At 41.5% G+C, this 21,022-nt stretch overlaps 1 protein-coding gene across 15 annotated transcripts in view; it reads left to right on the top strand.

Annotated features, from left to right (window-relative positions):
• hoxb3a (homeobox B3a) overlaps positions 1-21,022 on the top strand; it is a 79,092-nt gene that overhangs the window by 47,301 nt on the left and 10,769 nt on the right. For 5 of the 15 annotated variants that reach the window (XM_085403080.1, XM_085403072.1, XM_085403074.1 and 2 more), the window contains one exon: positions 17,199-17,265. The exons of 1 other annotated variant lie outside the window; for it this stretch is intronic. The gene's annotated coding sequence lies outside the window, so the exon portion shown is untranslated. Of the gene's footprint in view, positions 1-2,965; positions 3,187-5,363; positions 9,302-11,757; positions 13,604-13,627; positions 15,662-17,198; positions 17,266-19,791; positions 20,930-21,022 lie in introns of those variants that run through there. 9 more of the 15 variants (XM_085403081.1, XM_085403078.1, XM_085403082.1 and 6 more) reach the window with 9 other exon arrangements.

Here is a 21,022-nt window from a genome sequence, read left to right as displayed (position 1 = left end):
GTTGTGTTTTCTAATTATTCCATGCAGGCGAGTTTCAAACAGGATTCTGAATAATAATAATAATAATAATAATAATAATAATAATAATAATAATAATAAAATAAAAAAAAAATAATAATAATGTTGCCATAAATAATAATGTGACTTAGTTCATTATATAGAGCAGAGAAGAAGACAAAGAAGGAGGAGTAAAAGAAGATAGTACTTCTGTTTTAGGATGTTTAAAACTATACTCGTGAAACTGACCCGGGGACGTCACCGCTTTAATCCCAGAGCGACGTCACCGCTTTAATCCCAGAGCGGAGGGAAGACCTCACGTCTCGCACGTGGAGAAGAATATTAGGGGGGGAAATGGTTGTATGCGTACTGCTATCTCGAGACAGATTTACGAGGCGCAGTAAAAGGCAACGTGTCGGGGCAGGCTAAATCAATCTCTCTCTCTCCCTCTCATTGTCTCCCCTGTTTCTCTCACACACATCTCCCACTACTATTACTACTACTACTACTGCGACTACTGATATTATTATTATTATTATTATTATTATTATTATTATTATTATTATTATTATTATACATTTTCTCACCTAGAATATGTGAGCGATAAATCACATCTCGGCACTTTCATTTTCAGGCCATTATCCATCTTAACAAAAGATTTCTCTCTTTTTATTCAAAACTTAGTTAATCATTAACGACGAGGAAGAATCTACCTGTCTATCTACCATCACTGACCTAGAAAGCCCCAGGATCTCAAAGAACTCTTTTACAGTCTTTTCAAGTGCCGACTCTCAGTTCTACTGATAAATCTTAAACTAGCTATTTGAAGCTGGCATGGATCGCGCGGTGTTGTGTTGTAATGCTGAGTATAAGTGAATTATTCGAGGAGTATAAATGTAAAATAATGCATGGGTCATTTTGTTCTCATGATATGAATGGATAAAGATGCAGATGAGTGAAAAATCCTCCGCCCGTCGCTTTTGGGACGTTTTGAAACGGTTTGGTGTTTTGCGGTAATGGCTTTGCATGCGGTTGTGCCAAGTTTACAGGACTGATTCTATGGCTGTTGTCAGGCCGGCCCAGGTCTTCGCTGCTGCTTATCTTAGCTGTTGTTTCAAACTGTGATTGCTATAATTTATGGCCGTCATTAAAGACGCCATCATCACCACGGCAAATGTTTGATTTCAATCTTGTTGTGGGTAAAAATCTCCGCGGTGCTGGCAGCGTATATTTAAAGGAGTATCTGCATGTTTTTAGTGCATCAGAAAGAAGAAATAAATACACGTCCAAGCAGGTCTGTCACTGTTAATAGTTTACAGCCACATTTGTTTCCTTTTGCCAATTATTTGGAGACGTGTCATGGGTAGATTGCATTTTTAAAAGCAAACTGGCCAGTTGCATTTCTGTACTGCACTTTTGAGAAAGCTACTCTTTGTTTGCCAATATTGCTCTTTTGTGTCACTTGAATAGAAATCGAAATATTTTTACCTTTCCCTGACGGTTTTGGTAAGTCCCTAAAAGAGGATCCTTTATGTTTTAATGGATGATTTTCTAAAAGCTCTTTAAAAGTCTCTCCATCGCCATGAGCGGAAAAATCAGCGCTTTCTTGAGGATCCCGAGGCCCATGCTTTGACCTTGAAGTGTTTCTTATTTGCTACTCAGCAGCTAGGTTAGCCTTCAGAGCCTAAACATTTTTTTCTACTCCAAGTCTCTATTGTTCTGCTGGAGTCGGCTCGAGCTTTGGTAGCCCGCAATAGAAGGATTCCAACGTTCTATTGTTGCAGCTCAGTCGGCCTCATGGCGGGGGTTTTGTCAGTTCGCTGTTTCTTCATCTACTCTTTTCTTTCTTCCTCTGCGGTCTCTTTCTTTTTTTGTTTTGTTTTTGTGAGAGCTCTCTTCTCTTCTTTGCTACTTTACCGAACTCGAAATAAGTAATACAAATCTCATTCTAATCGAATTACACTTCGCCACCGCACCAAAATCTTCTTAATGGGATTAAAAAAAGTAAGGTGAAGTTGGTTAATTGAGTCCAAGCAAAATATTTAATTCTGAATTTTATTATCCTATAGAGTTCGGAGAAAAGCCTGCCTTATATTTAGTTTTGGGTTTCCAGACGCCTAACAGGATGTCTGTCCTAATTATCAAACAAACAGATTTGAGGAAATTTGTTCTCACTGACACAGATGGCAGGTAGTCTTTGCTACCGTTAAATATTTAGTTTAGCTTCAAGACTGGAGTGAATATGACACCGAAACAAGAAAAATACCCCCCCGCCATCATCGGGTATTTCCTTTTTCTAGAAACACTGAAATATAGCACAGGCTCAAATGTAAGACGGAGCAACGGAAGGAATCCCGCTTCTTTGGTCGGCTGACGGCGAGCTGAGAAAGAGATGACAGTGAGCAATAACGAAGAACGAGTGTGAGGCGTGCAGTCATTTTTAAAAGACGAATTCATCTTTTATCGGCCCCTCTGTGTGTCTGTCCCAGGCCTCCACTGCTTTACCCTACACACGAACATCCTCCGACTGAAAAGTCAACACAAGTGTTTCCTTTTCTTCTTCTTCTTCTTTTTTTGACTTCATTTGGACTCCTGCATGCATGCATGCATCCACGGGCCCGTGTGGGTCCCACAAACGGAGAGAGCCCCCACCACCACTACCGCCAAACACCTCCCGCCCCGAACAACACATCACGTGATTCATTAAATAATTAATGCAGAGGTTGTAGAATAGATATGTTTTCGTCAGGAATATAACGGCGAGACGTGCCGCTGCTCTTGACGTAGAACTGTCCTTTCACCCCCCCCCCCCCCCCCCTCCAAAAAAAAAAAAAAAAAACAGCGGTGAAAGAGAGCGAGAAGAAAAAATAGAAAGAGAGGGGGAGAGAGGGGCAAAAGAGGAGACACCAAGAAACACCAACAGAGAGAGGGGGAGTGAGTGAGAGAGAGAGAGAGAGAGAGAGAGAGAGAGAGAGAGAGAGAGAGAGAGAAAGAGAAAAGATAGAGGGAGGCTGCAATAAAACAAATTTGGACGGGCGTGTATCTTGCGGGTCGTTGTGGACACCGTGAGTATTGCGGAAGGAAAGGAACTGCATGGGGGGAAACCACACTCCTTCCTCATCTTCTCCGCCGCTGCGCCGCCTTCTCCCGCATCCCTCTCTGTGAATCATAGGCTACTTTAACATCGTGGTAAATATTGCCCCCCAAATACTCGTCTTTCGCCGTGTGTTTTTTATGTCGTGCATGTTTCTGTCGTGTTGTTTACACATCACCCCCCACCTATCATCATCACCATCAGCCATTGTTTATGGGTTGTAGCGTGCAGCCGAGCAGCCTGAAAACCAGAGAGAGAGAGAGTGAGGGAGAGAGAGAGAGCGGTGCAATGCTAGCCGACGGCTGTTTATATTTTAAGAAACACTTGGATATTCTTCTCCATCTTTCGTCCATCACTTCATGTCTGCTTTTACATCTCTCTCTATCTGTCTGACTCTCTGTCCATTCCTCTCTCTCTCCCTCTCTCTTTCTCTCACCCTCTCCCTCCCTCTCTCTCTCGTTTCCCCCTCTCTCTCCCAGCTAGCTACTTCTCTTGATTTATTGTAAGGCTCGGTGTCAGCGTGCGGCCGGGGCTGCCGTTGTGTGTTTGTGAGGGAGCGCTGTTGTTTATGGCGCTGCCCACGATAAATCACGGTTTCCTGCGCTGTGTGTAAGACGGCTGGGGAAAATGACGGTCGATGGACCGACGGTACAGGGGAAAGAGGAAGGAGAGCAGGAAGAGTTCACGCCACGGCTGCGCCACTGGCTCCTCTTTCCCCTTCCTCCTCTTCCGGCTTAATTTCCACTTAATCTCTCTCGTCCTTCTCGGCCCCCATGCACGCCCCTGTGTTTTCTTTCTTTTTTATTCTTTTTTGTCCTTTAGCTTTGTTTTTTTACACTTTAATTATTACTCCGGGCGTTTCGGGTTTTCCCGCTTCAGTATGACAGTATTTGGCTGTAGCTTTCAGGTCTTGAATTACTGAGACGACCAATTAACGAGAGATTTGTTTAAATTTGGCACACCGGGGCACGGCTCGGCCGGCATGAAATCTCATAAAAAAGACCAATGGGCCAGGAAAAGCTCATCTATCTAGCCGGGAGGCAGAAATGAATCCAAGTAACTCAGCCAAGGAATTCGGACTAAAGATGGAAATGACAAGGAAACCTTGTTGATCTTCATTAAGTCCCTGGTTTGTAAATGAAATGCAATCATTAGGCTGCTTTCTGCACTGAAACAGGCTTTGCAGTGAAGATGGACTTTTTACGTACCAACAAACCTAACTGCATCTTATTGTACATTTTAAATTATCTACTGTTAGGCGCTATGTGGCATCAACTTTAACTTAATGCAACAAATAAAGTTTTGTTTCTCCTTATTGCCCATTTTCTGTGGATGCCCGTCGGAATGGAGCTGTTCGCCATTACACATGTCAGAGCTCAGTGTCTCTGCTTTGGCTCAAATCCTCCACCGTGAGTCAGAGCTTCTAATGTGGTGAGCAAAATAAGATGCAGACATGGGAGGACCTTCCTCTCTATTTCCCCATCCATGTTTATATTCACACGTGTCTGCTATTAAGCTGGGTGCATTTCGTGTGCCCTCTTGTAATGGAAAGTCAGACACTATGAGATGTTCCATTTTTTTGTCGTTGCCATTGCCAGTAGGTGTGTGTGTGTGTGTGTGTGTGTGTGTGTGTGTGTGTGTGTGAGAGAGAGAGAGAGAGAGAGAGAGAGAGAGAGAGAGAGAGAGAGACACAGTGTACTAGGCTTGCTGCGTTGTTTTGGTGTGATACATTTGCAGCATTGCAAACAATGAACTGCAAGACTGTTTTACAGATTTTAGTGTTATTAATATTATTAATATTTTTATTACAAATTACAAAACAATAGGGTTGGTATTGGAACTGATGGATGTGCCCCTCGAATCGTTTTACAATTAAGGCCGGGCCCCTTTGCAGCATGGTCCTCTCTCTCCTTCAGTAGTCTCGTTCCCCGCTTGGCCATCAGCAGCAGTGTAAACCTTAGCTTAACCAAATTAGAGCTTCTCCGCCGGTATTCCTGCTCTCCGCAGCCCTGTCAAAAACAATATCTCGCCTCATTTCTGTAGACAGAAAAGGGGGTGGATTGTGGCACCAACCCCCAATACCCCCCCCCCCCCCCCCCCCCCACACACACACACACACACACACACACACGTATTTAGATGACGATGCAGCATTGAAATAGTGCTTGAAATATTTTATCTTATTTTATCTCAGCCATGTGTCCACAGCTAAGTATGTTTGGTATGACAAGATAGTTCCAGCTCAGACTCATCTGAAATAATTGAAATGTTTGAAACGGTCCTGAGAAATGATATCGCGCCCTGTCTGACATCCATTCAAGCTGCTGCTGTTATCCACGTTTAACTTCTCTGAGACCGAACTGTGTTCACTCGGTCCGGTATTTATGTAGCCTTATGTTCTGTAATACAAATGTGGAAAGAAATTAATATTAGGCATTAATGTGTTACTGAGGCGTGCCTTCTATTGAAAGACCACAAATAACTGACGCTGAAATTAATGTTTACACCGAAGCCCGCTGCAGGGCAATTGTAATACTGGCAGCTCGTTTTAGCAGAGAATAAAAGAGGCAGCTAAAATGCTATTGGAATAAAAAATAAGCATTTGTTCACGGTTTGCTTTCCACTCTATAATTACAATGGTCAGAAAAGTAAAGACAATATTTGATCATATTATGTTAACTATTAACTGTCTTTTTTGTCCAATTAACCAAATGTGAAATACCTATGCACGGAGAGTCCGCAACTGTACAAAAGATGTTCAACAGATGTTCAAAGCTAACGTTATCATATTACAGTACATGTTTCAATATCACTGGTGTTGTCGATCGCGGTTTTTGTGATACGCGTATTATTTCTCATTAAGAGCAGTTTGTCGAAGTACCTTCCTTTTCATCCTTTATCGGTGCATTGCTTGTTTTCTTGTGTTGCTCTTACGTCCTACGTTTCTGTTAACATTCACTGTGATTGAAGCATCCTTTTATTGCACATGTTCATAGACAAGGTACAATCCTACGCATCTTAAAGAGAAGCAAAAGCAAGTAGGCACAAGACACAAGACCTCACACAAGGCATCTGCCCACTCATTGCTGAGACTGGCAGCCATATTGACTGCTTCACTGTTCTTTTTCCCTAGCAGGAAATATTTTCAGTCCTGGGAGCGACCAATCTGAAAAGAGTGAATCATTCTTTTAAAAATTGTATTTAAAATATTTAGTTCAGTTTTAACGCCCTCTCTATTTACACACAAGCTAGAGATATAGTAGCCACATATTAACGCAATAAAATGACATGTAACCTTTGTGCGGCACATACATCCGTATAGAGACAGTGCGATTTTGTGAAATTATACATATGTATGTTACATAGCAAAATGTTTTTGTTGTGACCACATTTAAAAAAATAATCATAAAGTGTATTTAAAATACTCTGTTCATGCAAATGAAATCCAAATGAAGAAGCAGCACTGACGAACTGAACAGTCCTCAAAATGTGTCCCACTTCTAGCAGAAGACTGGTGCCTAAAGTTAAACTGATTTCTTTTTTAAATTTTTAATTGTATTTTCCAATACATCGTGCTCAATAGTCGCTTGCAGAAAATCTCAGTTTAATTGCCTGCTAGCGGGTAAAGCGAAAAACAAGGGAAAAAAACGAAACGAAAATGGAAATGGAAAGACAGAGAAGAGTAGGGTTTCCTCGAAAACAGTCAAAACATAAATCCGAGGACTACTCGGCCTCATAAATCTGCAGCTGATGGACGTTAACGAGGGAGAGATTTAGCGTGGGAAAAATAATGTTTACAAAAACCGGTTACATTCTTTTAAAGGACCCCTAACATGAAAGATTTATTACAGTACAGACACACAATTAACCAATGTAAGCACGACGATATCTCATTATTATTATTATTATTATTATTATTATTATTATTATTATTATTATTAATAATAATAATAATAATAATAATAATAAACCGAAAGTCCCATATCTCTTACTGGCCGGAGTTAACCACTCTCACGCTCCGCGCGCCAGGTACTTCCAGAGCTCTTTCTTGCGCGGAGACGATTACCCGTTTGAAAATAAATCAGTAAGAATCCTTCTGCTAATTTATAAACGTCTGCGTGAAGGTAGTGATTCGAAGCTTGTGAAAAATGAGACGCTGAAACCGTATCCAAAACCCGAGAGCTCCATTTTTTTCTCTCCCTTCATCACCCATTTGAACCGGGCCGGAGAGCCAGCACAAGCGCGATAAGACAGCCCGAGCTGCTGAGGCGGAAATGTTTCCACCAGGAGTGGAGGGAGAGAGCAGGCGCGAACTGATTTCCTTTCTCCGTTCTCTTTCTTCTATCATAACAGAAAACTAAAAATACCGGCTTTACTTTTGTGTAATTGAACTTGTCTCTCACGTACTCATTCGCGCGCTCTCTCTCTTTATCTCTCATTGTGTGTGTAGAGGGCATGTTTACAAGCGTGGGCAGATGACACACGTACCTTTTACAAGCGTGAATTTGTGTCTGTGGTGGTGGTGGTGGTGGTGGGGGGGGGGGAGGCAAGTGCATCTGTTTGTATCGGCGCAAGTAAAGATAAACAGGACTTAAAATCCACACGTGCAAAGTAGATTAGAATACTGTTGCTATAACGCTTCATATCTAGTCACCGTTTGTATATCACATCAACATCATAGATTTGAACACATATATATCTCTTGGTTGCGTGGTTGTATGCAACTTTTGAACCTTAACATTAATAATGAATACATCGGAGATCTTAAAGTAATTGCGCATAGGCTAAAATCGCCCACTAATTGTGTAAAACCAAGCGAGGTGGAAATGGCTCCCCTCTGTGAACGCGCAGGTCAAATCACAGCGGAATTTCTGCTCTCTCGGCCTCCTTCTCCCTCTTCTTCTCCTCTGATCGCGCTCAGTTTGACGCCATGTAATAACCAACATCTGGCCTTTGCGCAGGCAGTATGAACAGGCAGGTTACGGTGAACCTCGCTAACCCTTCTGGTGCACCTTAACCACACTCCCTTATTGGACAGGAACAAAACCAGAACTCCCTTTTCTCCCTCCCAGATTCCCCAGGTTGTCTAGGTTGTCAGACTGCAAACTGCTTCAGGAACAGTTCACAGTGTCAAGCCGTCTGTCCAGAAAAGCAGGGACCGCCGAGAGAAGAGACTATATTCCAGCGGTAACCAAAGAAGCAGTTACGACGCGCCTGAAGATACGTGTTTTAGGCTTAAACGTAGATTGCTTTGGTCTGCAGAGGTTTTAGCTCACCAAGGTTACTCATTGCTAGTAGTAGCAATAATAATAATAATAATAATAATAATAATAATAATAATAATAATAATAATAATGGTGAATTTGGTTAGCTTGCACCAAAGAGAGCGAGGGAAGATGAAGACGAAGATAGAGAATGGAAAAGGAGGACTGCGTGACCCTCTTTTTAGTTAAACGAAAGAGAAGGGAAGAAAGGGGAAGGAGCAGCGAAAAGCAGCCCAGGGAATACAGCGTCACCCTCAATCCAGGAAAGCTCTATCCGTTTTTATTCTGAAGTCCAGCTCAGAAAGAGGCCCACCGGAGCTCAGCAGTCTCCCAAACATTAGTGGGGTGGACAGTGTCAACTCGGACGACAAAACAGACAAACGTAAGCCCTGGATGTGGCTCTGACCAGGAACGTACCAGCCCGCTACAAGGGGAGTTTTACAGCAAAAGGCGGAGGGGGTGAGCGCGTGCATGCGGTGTGTCGTTTAGGGTAAAGTCGCACCGCGAGCCCCAGACCAAGCGGGTTCCGTCAGCGTGCTTGCTGTAGGTAGGCTTGACTGCTGGAGATTTATAGCAGAGCCGCTCCAGATTTATGTCTTTTCCCAAACCGGTCATGCAAACGATTGGCGTCTCCTTTACGCCGTGTCACAGAAGCGCCATAATGAGCTCACCAGTGCTATAATAACAGGTAACGGTGCAGTTTAAACGTCGGCTTTAATTGGCATAAATAAAGTTTTAGTGCCATTTTGGACTCCAACCTCTAGGAGCGACTGCTTGTATTTAAGTACAATTAATTAAAAGAAAATACGCCCAAGCCTTTCGGAGAGGATTCAGTGGTCATCCTAACTGTAGCTAGTGTGTCCGTCCGTGTCCAAAACAGACTGAAACCAGGAAAAAACCGAACACCAGGAGGATATCCATCTGGAAAGACACGCCAAGAGCGCAGGTAAGGTCTGTCGGGCTGCTTCTTGCTCAGTGTCCCCGTGCTTATTCCCGAGGCGTCCCCATTCCACACACTCCACCGCTCGACATGTCATTAATTATCTGTTGTGTGACCGCGGTCTCTCTCAAACTCGCACAGGCATCCATAGGGTGAAACCGCGTGCAAGCTCTATTGCTAGCCAACACTTTTTCTGTGCGCGCGTGCGTGTAGGCAGCTGAAGACAGATGCATCCGAATTGGTAACAGAAAATAGGACGAACTCTGTCTCTTACTTTCTCAACCTCCCTGCTCACTCGCCCCACATTTGGAAAGCAGTATGCCTGCTAGACTAAGTGAGGTGTTAGTATGTGCATGTTAGCGTGCGTGCGTGGGACAGAGAGAATGAGTCTCGGCGATTAGGGGCATGGCTGCTATGTATAAAGAAGGAAGATGCATGCTAGCCACGACGAAATTTGGGATAGTGTGACGATTGCTTACTCAAAAAATCAACCCCCATCTCACCCTTTGGCCCCACAAAAATATTAGCTCCAACCAATTTTAAACGAAATGGTTATCAATAGACGTCGAATTACAAATGCAACTATTGTAAAATAACTACAAACAGAAATCATTTGGTCTAATGCGTTGCCTTTCTCCTCCTTACACCAAGACGTGGGTCCATTTATTGAGTGATCACAAGGATATGAAAACACCATAAGCAAAACTGGATCACAATCAAATTATACAATGGCTGAGGTGAGAAATTAAGGTCCATAAAAAAGTGCATTAAATATAGATTTACCATACAACCATCAGTTCTTGAGCCCCTTAACACATTTATTGCGAAAGAACAAGATTTCAGAGTCAAAACTGTGACTTTATTCATTTATGTAGTCTCCATATTGTTTATGAACTGCAGATATAATAACTGCACTCATCCAAGGAAAACAGCCCACTAGTATACTATGCTATCATTATTATTATTATTATTATTATTATTATTATTATTATTATTATTATTATTATTAAAGAGAAACACTTAAAGGTTTGGTAACTATAAGAAGAGCTATTCCTGAGAGCTCACATCCACCAGTCTGGAAAGGCAAAAGCAAAAGTGCTGTCTTCTGTTGTTTCTAAGAAAGCAGTTATTTCAAAAATCCTAGCTTGTTTGTTCTTGTGTATTTTTACATCTAATGTCAACTGATATATATGATTTTAATCAAGTTTAAAAAACGGCCATATTCTAAAATGCTGAACATATCAAATACTCCCACCCTGTATCATCCAGGCTAAATCTGAGTTGCTTATGCCATCTCGTGTAACAGTGGTTAGATCCTCTGGACTTACCTTGAAGTATTTTGCTAAGTATAGAGGTATATAGATTTAAAAGTTATGAAAACCCACAGCAAGTCTAGCACAGCTGTGATTTAATCGATTTCCTCGTGTATCACTGACAAAGTATGGGCAGAATACCAATCATAGTAAAATAGTAGGGGCAAGAACAACTAACACTGTTGCTGTGTATAAAGCCTGACAGGTCTGGCTGAGATCCATAAAGCTGCTTTCTCCCGCTGTAACACACTACTGTCTGCTGCTAGGCCAAGTGGCCCGATTATATTACAGTCACTGGCTTCTTTTTCTGAAACTTGCATCATAAGAGGACCATGTTGTCAGGAAATGGATGCAGGCCTTTTATAGTGGTGCAGGTTGTTCAACATTCAGTGTAATGAGGCCTCAGAGCTATATAATAACAACTTAGGAAAATCCATTTTGAAAGCCCTGCCAAACCACAAATTACTATAGACACATATCACTGAATGCTTCTGTCCCTAGATGGACTAACTCTCAAATGCAGAAAATGATTGTTTTTGACCAACAGGCAGCCACAATGGCTGCATGTCCAGAAAGCCTACATACCAACAATGACAAATTCTACAAAAAACATGGTCAAACGAGACCTTACGTTTATTCTCCTCTGATCCATAATAATACACCAAATCTAATGGAACTCTACAAGTGGCAGCATTCTATTCTGCATTAATAAATAATCTATGTCAAAGTGAGTTAAATATTGATGCGGTACAAAACTCTGTGATGTCATTATTTTTGGTCTTCAGCATATGATCCAGAAAGAACCGACTGTGTAATCCCACTACCACCATTATCCCCACCCACCACCCACCCATCACTATTTATGGTGGGTCTTGTATGTCTTGTATACATACATACCTGCATGTCACTACCTGTAACAGGTTTCCGCAGTGCACAATACTGACCAATATAATCACCATCTATGCGTCTGTCTTAGATGTGAATAAAGAAATATTAAAAATAAAATATAACCAGGTTCCACCTATTAGACATATGAATCAAAATGAAAGCGTTACAAATTACAGACTGACTCAAATTTTAGGTCACTTTTGAAATCTATTACATTTGAATGTAATATTTACAGATAAACAATTTCATTTTAATATGCAGTATTTATATTATATGGTGTTTGATTATGAATTTAGATAAAAGTCAGAAAGTCTACACATCTAAAAGTAATGCTTAATTACAATGTAAGAAGTGGAGTTTAATATGCTCAGTAGCCCGCACCACTATTAGTAATGTATGTCCTTTCCCTCCCCATGAGTAACATTTACAGTGTAATTGCTTTATAACTGCCAGGTTTTATTCCCTCGTACCTACAGTCTACATACTGTTAAGAGCAATTTGATATTTATAGGTATACGTGAAATCTTACATTTAAAAAAAAATATTTGGAAATCTTGGAAATTTTTGAGACATTGCTGACTGTATCATTAACTGCCAGCTTTTTCCTATCGCGATGAGCTTTTGTTCAATATTACACATTTAGGTAAAAAGGTAATTAGCTAACCATTGACTTTGTGAATACTACCTGCCACTCCCCCACCCCCAACAGACACACACACACTTGCATGGGAGGTCACATCCATCCCTGTTCAACCTATGCCTGACAGGCTTGGTGAGCTTGGCACTTTTCATGGCCCAGGAGCAGAAAGAACAATTCGACCCCCACATCATACCTTCTGGTAAACCCCAAGAACCCCCCTTCCCCTTCTTTCCTTCTCCTAGTGTCAGGGCTTTCTTTTAGTTTGAGGTCAAAGATTAGCATCTCTGATAAAGATTAACTCCGTGTCAAAGGAAGGCGTTGATGGTATGAGTTTCTGATTTAGGACTCTTAGTGAAATGGGGTTAGTTCTTTGGGAAGTTGTGCGACCCTGCCTGGAGCAGTAAAGGAGAGTAACACTGGGCTAAAATGATATACAAGTAGCTAAGTGTAGAAAAGAAAAAAATCATACAATGAAAGGGTATAAGGGATGTAAGAACTTGTTAAGCTCAGCCCTTGTTGTTGGATATGTTTGTGCATAATCCCTGTTTGAATTTGAGGGGCCATGAAGCAGAAAGCAGCTTCAGCAGAAGCACGTGGTTTACATAGAGTTCAAACAGGTCTTTTGTACACAGGACGAGTTAATGCCTCAGTTATGTGTCTACAGCAACAGACATTAAGTAGGTTTATTCAGATTTCACAATCCTGAATGACAAGAAAGTATTCACTAGGTGAATAGCATACCAGCAAAGATGTGAACTAATATTTTTTAGTTCACATAAAAAACACTTTTTACAAATTTGGCTGTACACACCTATGGAGGTTTAGCGTTTTCTCACAGAGTGGCTTGTGGTTGTAAACCTTACTAATAAAACAACAACACCAAAGATATGAATTAGTAATTTTCCACATGGCACAGTTACACAAACATGCTCCTTGGCTGAGATGTTAAAAAAAAAATGCTTGTTCATGCACTTGAATTGTTTGAATTTGATTAATTTGACTTTCCAGGCATTTTGTTTTTGCATTAAATTTAGAATGGAATATGGGAAACAAACCAAAAGTCCTTTCACCCCCTCTGAGACCCACTCCTTAGTTAAACAAACTGGAAGCAGATGAACATGTAAGACTTCTCTCTCTCTCTCTGTTTCTTTCCCTGGTGCATATCTGCCCTCTGAAAAATGGTGTTGAAAGTGGTATGTCATCTGCAAGAGGGGAGGAGATGAAATGTGTTGCAGTGCTAGGTTTGTTGTTGTGTCTGTGATGTCGGTATCAATGCTGCATGGCTGTTCGAGCTCATTACACTTGAAGAAACTCTGCAAATAGACTTGATGAAAAAGTCTTTTTTGGACACAAAGAGTATGGACATTGACTGATCTCTGAGGAAGGTGGTGGTGATGGCAGTGGGTGTCCTTATGGACATGGAAGTATCCCAGAGTGTAACAGGTATTCCATCTGTTCTAGAGAAAGGTGCGTGTCATTGTGATAAAACGTATTTTTATTCAACAAAGCATGTGTGAAATTTAAAAACTGACTAATTTTGGGTTTATTGTGGAAATAATGTTTTGAACTTTGAATCTTTTAGAGTAAAATGAGCAAACATGGAAGAAAATCAGATATAAATTAATTCCGACAAACAGTAAATCATTATGTGACATCAGAATGCCAAAATTCTGATGTTAATATTTTCATCTTAGAAAGCATGAACTAGCAGCTTCTCTTCTGTGACTCCATTTGCTATCTAAATAAAATGCTAACCACTGTGATCATTTGAAAAGAATGCAAGTGGCCGGAAGCCCGCTGAAGTTGCACATGATGTCAAATCCAGAAAGTGGATGCACACGGGGGATGTGCTCAGCAGATCTGCTTAAACAAGCCTTAAACAAGCTATCTATAGCTTGTTTAAGGTAAGGTCAGATTGTTTTAAAGTTCTTAGGTACCTCGTCATGGAAAGCTCCACAAAAGAGTTACCGGCAGAGTTATCTGACATCATAGACAGAGATTATTTAAAACCTCACAGCTGACACCAAACACTGACAAAGAAAAAAAAAAATCATTGCGATGTGGTTAAATAGATAAATATCAAGCTAGTTTGAATAATTATAGAAACAGGTGGGTTGCAGGCATATTATCAATGACATTCTAACTAAAATAAATTTGCCAGTGCCAGTATGGAAATGCTGTTTCAATAACTGCTGCTGACTGAAGACCTATACTTTAAAAGTCTACTGACTTATTGAGTCTGCCTCGACTGCTCATGCTTGCAACTTAAAATAAAGCTGAGTGCTAAAGGTTATCAGAGTCTGAGTCAGTGTTCAAAGCAGAAACTGGAATTCTAGTTGTGACCAGTTGGTTGATCATTGCAGAGCTTATCCATTGCTGCTCCAGGGTCAAAGGTCACTTTTAGAAAGCTGTTATCCAATATGTCACTGTATGAGTGCTTCAGCGAGAGCTTTCAGCTCTCGCTGGGCACAGGATTGAAAAAATTTTTTTCTGCTTTGATTAGTTGGACTAGTGCAACTAATCAAAGCAGTCCAACTAATCTCACTAAACGCGTATCTCTAAAGACTCAGTGTGTGCATATGTTTTCTGAAAAAAAAACTCTGTGTGTGTGTGTGTGTGTGTGTGTGTGTGTGTGTGTGTGTGTGTGTGTGTGTGCGCGCGTAAGTTTGGGGGAGTGGGGTGGGGGGGTGGGGGGGGGCAAGACTGGTCTGGTGATTTCACCGCCAGACCCGGCAGAGATAAGAAGAGAAAGCCGAAAAGCACGAAACTTTTTGCACACCGCGAAACTTTGAAGCCTAGCAGTGAGCAGCATCAGGTCCCATAAACCCTCTCAGCCTTAAAAAAAAAATACATCTTCGTAAAAAGTAGTAGACCTGTTAGCTGTAGGATGCAATGGAGTCTCAGAAAAACAAATGCCTTCGTTATCCTAATCCTTGAATGTTTACAGCCAACTATATGCTGCAGTATTGCTGTATTTATTAAAAAGAGAAAGAGAAAATCACACACTTGTTTCATTTCGCGCTCCTCCTTTCCTTTCCCTCTCTATGTCTCCATCTCCCTAGAGTCTAAAACCTGCTGTTCACATCCACTTCACATTCTGATAAATTATGGGCCAACAGCCTTTGTTGCACACCTTTTTCTGCTGCTTCTTTGTCGCTCCTTTTAAACTTTTACAGAGAAAAGCTTCCATCCATATTGTGGTATTTTGAGTCCTGGTTGCAGCCAGAACTCCCCTTCTCTCCCCCAGCCTCCTCTTCCTCTAAGAAAAAAAAAACGCTCATCAGCTGTTCTGGGGGCTCTAGGGGCTCTGGAGGCGGCCTCCTGTCTTTGTCTCGGCGTACAGGCTAGCTGGCTAAGCTAGTCGGCCCTTGCATCACTTTCTGGGCAACTTTAGACTAGTCCACTCCTGCCTGCTCTGCGGCTGCAAAAATCAGACCGTAACCGGCGGGGCTGAGGGGGAAGGGGGGCACACTGAGGAGACCCAGACTGAAGGAGCTGCAATGGGTATGCACAGTAGCCAGAGCGGTGCGTGAGTTCTTGGATGGAAACGATAAATAACTTTATAGCAGCAGGAGCGGTAGTAGCCTGGTGGTAGTAGTAGTAGTGATGTAGACTTGTGCGGGGAGGTCGGGGGATCCTTTGCGTTTGATTTATGTGTTTGGGTGAAGTTGTCAGGAGCAGAAGCAGAAGGAGAACGGCTCTGAGATTTTATTGCAGCACTTTAATAATAATAGCCAACAACATGGAATACACTTTTCATCCTGTGATCCACTTATATAATTATACGGTTCCGCTTTACGCAGTGTTTACGGCCCCGCGCAGCAGCAGATGGATATGTGTTTATCTGTGGACAGAGCTAGATGTGATCTCTTGCTGTGGGTCCTCAGCCCGGCAGTAAGACTGTCCACAGGACTGTCCAGGATGAGTGTTTTCTCACTCAGTGATGCTTGAGTTATTTATGGGCCGCGTGGATCAAACAGCTGTTTGCCTTATGGGGCCTGTTCTCATTTTGGTTCGCTCCTCTTTCTCTCTGTCTCTTTCTGTTTTTTTTCTCCCCCCTATTTTTTGCTTCTCTTAAGTCCCCGTTTGGTGCTTAACAGAATTTATGACTTTGGAAAGTTGTTTTTTTGTGTGGGTTTTTTTCGGATGTGTTCATTATTTATGAAGTTTATTTAACTTTTGAAGTTTTTAAACGAGACCCTGCATTAAATTCTAATGATCATTTTTAATAGCAAGAATCAGAATTTTGATGCAATCGGGGCATGCCTTTCGATTTCGATTGCAGTTTTTAGATTTCATATATATATATATATATATATATATATATATATATATATATATATATATATATATATATATATATATATATATATATATATATAATTGTGTTAATCCGCGTGTGTGCTAACTGGAGCATTATTTCTGATGGGTAATTATGATTTACGCATACAGTTTAGCTATTTATGTATTTATTTATTGCACAAATCCTTCTAACCTAAACAAAGTCTATGTTTATATATTCTAGGCCATTGCTACAAATGAACAATTTCTAATGCATTCTATATATTCCATAACTCTATTCCCTACATAACTCATTTTGGTACGCTGACGGGATAAGCAAGATTATTATTGAATATGAAATCATGCGTGTTTTTGTTTGTTTGTTGTATTTATTTATTTTATTATTTTGAGGGAAAGAAGACAAATGTGTAATTGTGGTAACCAGACTCAATAACATCTCACACCCTCTAGCACAAAGGTCACTTTTAGAAAGGTGTTAGGCACAGCATTGCCTCGTTCTTTGTTGTTGTTGGTTTTTTGTTTTGTTTTTTGTTTTTGTTTTTGTTTCTTTCTTTCTTTTTTTTTCTTTTTTTGTGTGTGAATTATTTAGGGTTTGAAGTCAAGCGGTTGCTGCTGACCCAACCATTCGATTCGAGTACAAGAGGTGACCCGCCTCTGTATCTGATTTTACCGAGATGTGTTTGATTGCATATGTCTTCTTTCTCTTTCCTACCCTTTTCCCATCCCCTCCGCATGCCCCTTTTCCCGCAATATACGTCAGTTCTTAGGAGCTTTCTGGAAGCCGTTTTCCTCCATTAAAACTTCAGGGGAAAATAGGAAATATTCCGGTAAGTTCGGACTTTTTTTGGCATTATTTGTCATGATGCAGCCTGCATTAGAACGAAGTCTGAAGTTTGTGCATGGGTGCTGTGTACACGCTAATAGAATTATAAGATGAGAAGACAGTGACGATTTTGCAACGTGGAAGGTGCATGACGGGTAGTTTTTCCTTTATTTTTAGACAATTAGGACGCTGCATATGTTGAAAAAAAAACAATATCCTCTGCATATTATATTGATGTGTAGAATGTATACTATTTCTACAGGAACTGATTTGTCTATTCGTAGTAGAAGTATTCTCTCTATAATTTAATTTATATCGTTTAAGCATAAATGCAGTTACATATATATGGAAAATATTTATGAAGTTGAAAGTGATTGTAATGTTGAAATTCTACGGGTGTGCGCGCGTGTACGTGTGTGAGTGATGTAATATCGTGTAATGACACGTGCTTATGTAATATAATCCTGAGGTGTGAAAGGAAGTGTATGATGGCCGCGGGTTATAGGCAGAAGCATCATTTGATAGACAGTTATTAAAACTGCATGTTGTAACTGCGGTAATGGCATTAATGCTACCACTGTTCATAGCCTATTAATACAGCTATATTTACATAACACAGCAATTAAAGTGACAGCGGCTGAATTAAATAGTTCACAGTTGGAGTCCTGTAAAAATCATTCTGCACTTGTGCACGATATTTTAACATTGGCATTTCTCAAATCGTTTGAAAAACAGAATCAAAGGGAATTCCTGTGTCATCCTCAGTGGCCTACATATCTATAGTCCCAAAGGAGAAAGAAAGTGGAAAAAGGAAAGAAGATTTCCATGGCGCAGGAAGGCACCGCGTTTTAGTTGTGAAACCCAATATCCGTGACTCAATCCGAAACATGCAGAGTCGATGCGCGTCTTCCATCCGAGAAAAACAGCCGTCCTCCACAAGCACTGGCGTGCTTTTGCAAGTCAGTGCATAGGTGTAATCCGTTCTGCTTATTTCTCCACATGCACGTCTCTCCCACACATGGAAAAAAAAAGAAAGACAAAAAAGTAGCTGATTAGCTTTTTGGTTAATGTGTAATGAGGTTGGTTAGCAGATCCTTCAGTCCACACAAAGGCTGGTTTAAAGGAAAAGTTGCAGATGGACACATTTCAGGCTCCCACCTTCCACCTACACCGAGCTCATCCTCTCATTTCTGCTGCCCACAGCGAATGCTATCTGTTTTAAAGTCGGGCTGTTTACACACACACACACACACTGCTGGGTGCTAGAGAACTCATAAATCTTACGTAGCCATAAACGACAGGAGTAGCGTCCTGAATAATAAAAATAGAGGGAGCGGGGGAGAGTTAGAGAAGAGAATGTGTGTGTGTGTGTGTGTGTGTGTGTGTGTGTGTGTGTGTGTGTGTGTGTGTGTGTGTGTGTGTGTGTGTGTGTGTGTGTGTGTGTGTGTGTGTGTGTGTGTTGGGGGCGTAATGACAACATCATAGGACACCCCTCATATTTTCATTTCCATTTAGGTCTCTCTCTTTCACCCCTCTCTTTCTCTCAGGTTTTTTTTCACTGTTGGTTATTATTTTTAAGCCCACTTCAGTTTTCTTTCTTTAAGTGTTGTTGCACTGCTGCTTCATCTTCCACCTCGGTGCTTTCAAGTCAAAACGCAAGACTCTTTAAATGCTTTCTTTAAAACCCTGTTAGTGAAGCTTTAAAACCAAATTGATCACATACAATCTTTTTTTGCTATAATGTTAGCGTAATGTGCACCTTCTATGTTAGTCTTGTCCCTCTCACTCTGTCCTCCGTTACATACGTCTTAAGTGACGTTTATGCGGCGAGGCAGCAGCAGAAATATTGAAAAGAAATTCTGAAAAAATCTTGAAAACTATTTATGATGAAGGAAATTTACATTTAAATGAATGCTAATATTTTATCCATACTTTAAAAGAGTCGGATTGATGTAAACAAAAACACATAGCAAAGTCATCCTGCCGAAAGAGAAAACTACAGGAGCTTAGCCCAGGAGCTTAAGCATTTTCCCCACAAACTTTGCATTTGTCGATGATATGTCCCAAGCAGTATTTTCAGATGAGGTCAGCAATTTTAATAAACCTTTTACTGTGAGCGACTGTCTTGTTTTATATGTTGACCTCACCACGTGATTTTTTTTTTTGCTTGTTGCCTCCTATAGACTTTAAAGTACACAGATGCTCTCTACAATTTCAAAAATAAATAATTAAAGCTAAATGTAATACCAGGTTAACTTTATAGACCATAAAATATAATTTATGATTAATAATGATACACATCGTTAGTGACACTGTTTGGACATTTACTAGTTAACCTGGGCCTGGTTAGAGAATGCCCACGTGGCCTATAGTAGCATATAGACAGCCTTTAAGTGGGATTTTTAAAACATCTAAAAAATACTTCTATACAAACCTCTAAAATATAGGTTTATTGAGAGTATTGCCTCAATACCCTCAAAAAAGTTCAATTTGTTAAAATATAAACTTTTAGGTTATATATAACCAATATAACAGGAAGTGAAAAGCACAAAAAAGTCAAAGACTTTATTAGAGTTAAAGTTATGGTGACACGTGGAAAAAACAATCTACATGTGTCTAGCCTGCTTGCATGGCTAGATCCAGCTCAATTAGCATAATTCTTGAGTGACGTTGACTTTTTGATGAGGGAATCATCTCGTCCAGCCGTCAATCTGGTTACTCCGTTCGTTACAGGGCCTGTGAGAGTCTCTGATACTGGGGCATATTTTCACCATCATAACGAGAATATCCAGGCTACTACCACAACCACAAAGAAGACTGTAGGCTGTAAACTGGTGCTGCTGCTAGCCGTGTGCAAGGCACACACCTATAGCCTACCTAAGACCGAAGCAAGGAGCACAGATCCGGGGCAGACGGGAATAATACCAGGGGAAAATGAGCCTCGGGGAGACTTAGAGAAGAAGAGCCGTAAGGAAATAAAAAACAAGAATAGAAAACTACCTAAAATAAGATGAAGTGACATTTTGTGGCGGACATACTCCTCTGTGGCTGTGTGAATGACTGGCCGGCCGTGTGAAGGACAGTGGCTAAAAGAGAAAGAAATTTGAGGCCATTGTTATCAGCCAGAAGCGGTGCAGGCAGCGCTGGCGCTGGGGTGGAGGGTGGGTGGGGTGGGGGGGATGGGGGGAGGCGGGGGGTAGCAGGCATGCTCCCCGGTAAGCTCGTTCAGCTCATGCCCTAACTAGCCTGCCTGTAGCCTGCACCGAGCCCGTCTGTTAATTCTTCCCGCACACTGAGCCCCCGCCGATAGTCTTGGATCCCTCCGACTCTCTCATCCGCCAGTCGTTCATGCCACAAGGTGTCCTGTTCGCGCAGCCCGGTCTGCCGCTGCTGGGGCTTCAGGAGGTGTTGTTGAGGTGGTGGTCGCGAGCAGCCGTGCTAGTCTCGAGACAGCACCGGAGGAGTAGCGGGGTTTGCGGAGAGGAGAGAGGAGAGGAGGAGGAGGAGGAGGAAGAAGAGGAGAGCAAAACGGACGACCAAACGAGCGGATTTGTTATTTAATTATCTGTTATTGTTGATTACCAACTGAACGCGTGCGAGGACTAATCTATGATGCGGTGCTGTTGGGTCCGTGCCGGACTGGACTGGGATCACCGGTGCTAAGGCAGGTAAGGAACATCATCGGCGGGCAAGCAGGCCAGCCGGTCATGCGCGAGCTCAAACAACAAGCCAGAAATACATAGTGTGTTTGCTCGCTGTGC

Source organism: Rhamphochromis longiceps, linkage group LG4 (genome assembly GCF_057381845.1).
Source record: "Rhamphochromis longiceps isolate RC_006_pf linkage group LG4, R_longiceps_female_GT1.1, whole genome shotgun sequence".
Taxonomy (NCBI): domain Eukaryota; kingdom Metazoa; phylum Chordata; class Actinopteri; order Cichliformes; family Cichlidae; genus Rhamphochromis; species Rhamphochromis longiceps.
Note: the sequence above shows the minus strand (reverse complement) of the source record. Positions and strands in the feature narration are given on the sequence as shown.